Source organism: Nuphar pumila, chromosome 5 (genome assembly GCF_984573655.1).
Source record: "Nuphar pumila chromosome 5, dmNupPumi1.hap1.1, whole genome shotgun sequence".
NCBI classification, from domain to species: Eukaryota; Viridiplantae; Streptophyta; class Magnoliopsida; order Nymphaeales; family Nymphaeaceae; genus Nuphar; species Nuphar pumila.
Window position 1 is genome coordinate 11812767 of NC_143253.1, and position 6000 is coordinate 11818766.

Sequence of the window (6000 nt, forward strand, 5' to 3'; positions counted from 1 at the left end):
CCTCCACGTATCAAGTATAAGTACAATTTGTTTTGGTCAAATTTTGAAAAGCAAGTGGCCAACCAAAAGCAATTAGGCAGACATAACTCTATCCTTACTGCATATATAATGAGGACTATATAACAGCCTAAGAGTAAAGATCAGATGCAATGTGATATAGCAAACTTTTAGTGTGCTGCTGCACCTTATCACCCACCATCTTTGCTTGGGTCCAAAGATATGGAGGGTGATCAGGTGCATCAGCACACTAAAATTAAGTGTGCAATCATTTGTGGTGTTTGGTTGCTTGATTGGCACATTTGTGGTGTTTAATTATCAAATTGCCTTTCATTGAACCTATTGACAGAAAAGGCATACAAGATCGATTTAGAGCTCTATGTTGAGCATAAGTCCATTACTTCACTATACCCACAAGAGCTCCACTCATTTGGTAGGGGTGAATTGTGAACATCACCAAGTTGTCAGCATGTTATGAGTTCAAAAAGCTAGCCATAGAGAGGATGCTCCTTGATGCGAGTTGGAAGTTGGATCCAGTGGGTAGTCAGACCTTAAGGATTTTATTAACCGGATCGAGGCCTGCCAATATGCGGTTTGTGATTGAGGAGGGAGGGGGCGTGTTGTTGTTCCCCTTGACCTATAGCTAAAAAAAAATAATCTGGTGACAGCATAACACTTGGTTCTTCAAGTCATACTTTATTACAATATTCAAGATTCTGGTTCAGAAGAAGGCTAAGAGCTGATAGACCTTCCCTTTTTCTAAATGAGATTAATTCTTGTTGTGGTTAGGCCGAATTTTTGTTATAGCAATGTACTTTTATGTACTAATACAGATCAAAGCTACTGCACCTGATCACCCACCATCTTTGAGAACAGGTGCAATGTGATTGCACACAATCATATTGCACTTGATCTGTCTAGTTTAGGACGCAGATCTGATGTAATTAAGAAGCATGTCATCTTATACAAGAGAACGCGGGCGGGCGTATAAGATTAGCTTGCCTTTTAGGTGTTGCATAGACCAGTCCATTGTGAGTGGTTATTATGTTTGCTTTAAAAGTTGGACATGGAACCTGGTACACTTACTAACAGGAGGGGTTGCACATTGGCCATCCTGCACTGTTGCTAAACTTCATGTGCCTAGTAACCCTACATGACCAACAACTCCTTGGTGAGGCAAATACAAAGTTTTCTGGTGATGCCGTCTTTAATGAGGGTGGATCAGGTGCAATCACATTGCAAACTTTGAGTATGCTGCTGCGCCTTATCGCCCTCCATCTCTACAGTGTGGCCTTCCAGCTGTAGGGCCCAACAGAAAATAAAGTATGACATGTGATCTTGCACCTTGTATTTAACAAAGCCTAAGAGTTGCATGTAGGGGTGGGCATCAGGTCATGCGGTAAGACAGACCAGGTTGGCCTTATGAAAAGGGGACAGTGAGAAACGTTTAAAACGGGATGACCAGCCAAATTCTCATCAGAGCATGAAAATTTTCATATTTCCAGCGTTCTTGTTGGCAAAAATACATATTTATTCGTAAGAGGGTAAAAAAATAAAAAAATAAAAGTAAAAATCACCTGTTTTTGCATGGAAAATAGCCAATAAAAATGTAAATATAGCGATAGAGTCATGATATTTACATTTTAACACAATTATGATGGTTTTTTATGTTTAAAATGGCTGCCCAATCTCTATTTTTTTTTTTGAGATATTATCAAAATATCACCAACATTTTTCACACTGAAAAAAGGATCATGTGATCGGAGCAATCATCTGGATCACTTTTTCGGCCAATCTTATGCAGGAGTTTCCATATGGATCTCATGTTTTGTCAGCTGCCAGGGCCAATGCTGTTTAATGGGATTGGTTGATGTTAATGTGTCACCAGATCCTGACCTGAAGACAGATCCAGTTACAGCATCACGTAAGGTTCACACGACAAGACCTGGACTAAACTAAAGTAGTCGTTCAAGGTCAGACAGCTAAATTGCTTTTGCCATTCAACGGATTCTTTGAGTTTTCTCGTGCTATCTTCTTTGTGAACTTAAACACGCAACTTCGATTATTTCAAAGATGTTAGTATTTTGGGTATCGATTGGTTAAAGTCAAATCAAGACTCAGACCAATTGAGTCGAGCCGAATCCAATTCCAAATCCAAATCCAAAGTTTAAATGTCAAGCTCCTTAAGAGACTTGCCCTTTGAGTAACTCTACACATTTTATGTATTTTATAAAAAAATGTTCAATATGGGACTAAAACATTTTTCATAAAATAGGTTTTTCTCATCAAGATGAATTTCTCAAAAACTATGCAAGGGGAGGGTTATATAGCCAAAGACCTTGGTTCCAAAAAAAAGTATAATTTTGAGCTAAATAATAATAATGTTAGGAAAATTCGACTCTTTTTCAAATAATAGGCAAAAAGGTGGGCCCCACAAAGCATAAAAGCCAAAAAAAGTGTGGAGGGATGCTGAAGGAACACAAACAAAAATTGGTGGAGAGATTCCGATAGAGGGCCACTACAAAGTAAACAAAAAAAATGCTTGCCTACTTCCCAAACCCGATAGTGCATTGATCTTATTGAGATAACCTAGTGTGATTCCAAAGGGAAGGTCCCTTTCATGGCTTTTGTCATTGTGGATGGACGTACCAATCACAATTTGGACCGTTGAGATTTTAATTAAATGGCCCTATGTTTAACGAAAGGTCACACCTCATGTAACCCTTTGTGCTCAACCAACCATTTTTTAGTCAAATTGATTTCACTTACCAATAAAGTATGAAAATATTGTAATAGAGCGCTCTTATTTTTATTGTGCAGTATTTACTAGGGGTGGCAAAACCTGACACGACCCGCCAACCCGCCTCTTAGGCGGGTTCGGGTTTGGAAAAAATGAACCCGTTTAATAAACGGGTCGGGTTCGTGTTAGGGGTATGCCAACCCGCCAACCCGCCTGACCCGTTTAATAAACGGGTTAGGCGGGTGGGTCGTCCCGCCAACCCGACTCGCCGACCCGCCAACTCGTCTGCCAACCCGCCAACCCGACCTGCCAACCCGATCTGTCAACCCGCCAACCCGACCCGGCAACCTAACCCACGAACCTGAGAACCCGTTTACCCGACCCAACCCATTTATTAAATGGGTTGGCGGGTCGTGTCGGGTTACCCGTTTATTAAACGGGTCGGGTTCGTGTTTGCCACAGCCGACCTGTTTAATAAACGGGTCGGGTTCGGGTTGAGGTATGCTGACACGCCAACTCGCCAACCCGACCTGATTGCCACCCCTAGTATTTACCATTATATCGACAAAAAATGAGTCAAACTTTTTTTAGTTGATTAAAAAATTCTCACACTAAGTATTTTTTTTTATTTTTTTTTGGTTAAGCCAAGAAAAAACCCATCAGTGAAAACCTAGAGGTCCTTCCTGACCCCAAGAGGTGTGTAAACCATAGTGATAAATACCGTGAGATTTATGAAAATCTCGTGTTATTATCATCGCAAGAAATTACTTGAACGTTTTAAACGGTAATTTCTTGCAATATATTCAAAATATCATGATTTTTTGTCAAAACATAAATATCATGATTTAAATGAGATATTTTTATCATGAAAAAAACCATGTAGTTTTTATTTTAAATATTTTTATTTTTATTTCCTTATAAAAGTTAATTTATATATTTTTAATCTATTTTTTGTTGTAAAAAACCATGCAAGATTTTTAAAAAATATCAAAACAATGTGTTTTTGACTGCCGATATTTTTTCAATTTTAACTTTTGTCACTATGGTGTACACCTAGCTTTGGCTTGTGCACGAATGTCCATGACGTGGTTCGAACTCAGAATATAGGTACGCACTGTGCCAACACCCTCACCCGCAACCATGGAAGCAGGTCCATCACCTTGTGTATTTACATTTTTCAGATATTTATTTACACGAAGAAACCACCACCAGGATCAGAGACGTAGCTGCATTAGCTCTGCCTGCCGTACTTACGATTACAGCTCTTGCAGTGTAAAACTTCATGGGTTATTGCTTTATAACAAAGAACATCTTAATCATTTTTTTTTTTTGGATAGGCAAGCTGGGTTAGGCAAACCCCTACAATTGGGTTTTGAACTTGCAACATCCCAACACAAGGTGACCTTCACTAACTGTTCCTACCACACAAGCCGAGTATCTCCCATAGTTATCCAAACTATGTCAAAAACACGTTCTAGCTTTTCCATTTTCAAAAACGAAAAAACAATTGAAACTCTGTCTTTGTCAAAAAAAACAGGCAACAAAAAATAACATGTTCTTTTGAGCGAAGCATTTAAAACACGAAAATTTATATTTAACCAAAATACTTAAAAAAAAAAGTCAATTATGGATCCAATTGGATCGGATCTTATGTTCAGATAATAATGATTCTTGAGTCCTATATATCCTAACTTCATAGAAAATTAAATCTCATATCTATGTTCATTTTTTGAACCCCTTTTTATAAAATTAAAACAGTATGAACTTTTTACTGATTTTTTTGTGACTCGTTTTTTTTTATGACGTTTTTCCAGACATTTTTGTGAATGTGAAAAGTTTCACATAACGTATTCAATATTTAACGTTTTTTTGTCATTTCACGTCTTGCTAACTATGCCATCTCTTCCATTTTATCATATTTAATCAACAAAATTGCTAAAAGTGAAAAAAAAATATTAACAAGCGAAAATTTGATTGGTTATTTCATCAATGTATAGTAGAAGAATAATTGGTCACTCCAACAAAAACCATTTTTAATCGTTTATTCAATTCTTTATTTTCTATCAAGAAGTTTTTTGTGCTAGTAACTAGTGTAAGAAAAAATCTCATATCTATAAGGATGATGATGATAAATATAAAGACTATGAGTGGTGGTGACGATGAAATAAAGAAAAGAAGACAAAAAAAAAGAAAATTGTATTGATGATCATGATGAATATAAAATAATTATCTAAAAGGAAAAAGGACATATGGTTGAAGGTTACCCAATCATAACCATTTATTCAAACCTAACCAAAAAAATCAACCTACCTAGAAACCTCATTGATCTAGGTTAGCTAAAAACCTACGTTCTCTTTGTATCATCTATATGCAACCTCAGTTTGGAGTTGCTAGTGATCAAAGTTTTAATTTTGCATTACAAGAAAGCATCATAACTAGTAGGGGTCGGACTAACCCCATGCTTGCCTTTAAAAAAAAAAAAATTGTACAATTTGTAGGACCTTCCCCAAAGTGATACTTGGGGTTAAATCTTGCCAAAGTGACCTTTAGGGCCCATTTGCATAGCTCAAACACGGCGTTGTTTCCATGAAAATAACAGTTTTTACATGGGCCATGCAGATCCAAGTCCCACAGGGTTGGTCAGACTTCATTTCAGCAGCGAGAAGCTGTACGCGGAACAATATGCAGTCTCTTTCTTTTGCAGTTAGACAAATTATCTAAGGAGGGTAGATCAGGTGCAATGTGATTGCATACTTTTTGGTGTGCTGTTTGCACCTGGTCACCTACTAATTTCTGTTGGGCCCTACAGCTATCGAGGCAAGATCAGGTGCATTCACATTGCACAAATGCAATGTGCCGCTGCACTAGATCACCCTCCATCTTCTGTTGTACTACCTGTCATAGTGGGGAACAACAGATGGATGGTGACAAGCACACTGAATTTGTGCATTATGATTGCACCTGATCCCATCACTAGCTGATAGACTGTATCTCAAAGATCGAGGGTGACCAGGTGTATCACTGACTAACCTTATCCCCCCTCTTACCTATTTTTCCTTCAACAATCAACTAGAAAAAAAGCAAAACAGAAAAGAAGAGAAATATAAACTCGGGTCCCTCTTTTAGCTGTTATTTGAAGATAAGAAGTATGAAATGTTGGGGTTTTATTTCAAATTATTGAGTTAGAACTAGTTTTATCTAATTATTATCCTACATATACCTAATTAAGTTAGCTTTTACTAGGCATTTCACTTCTTTAAAAA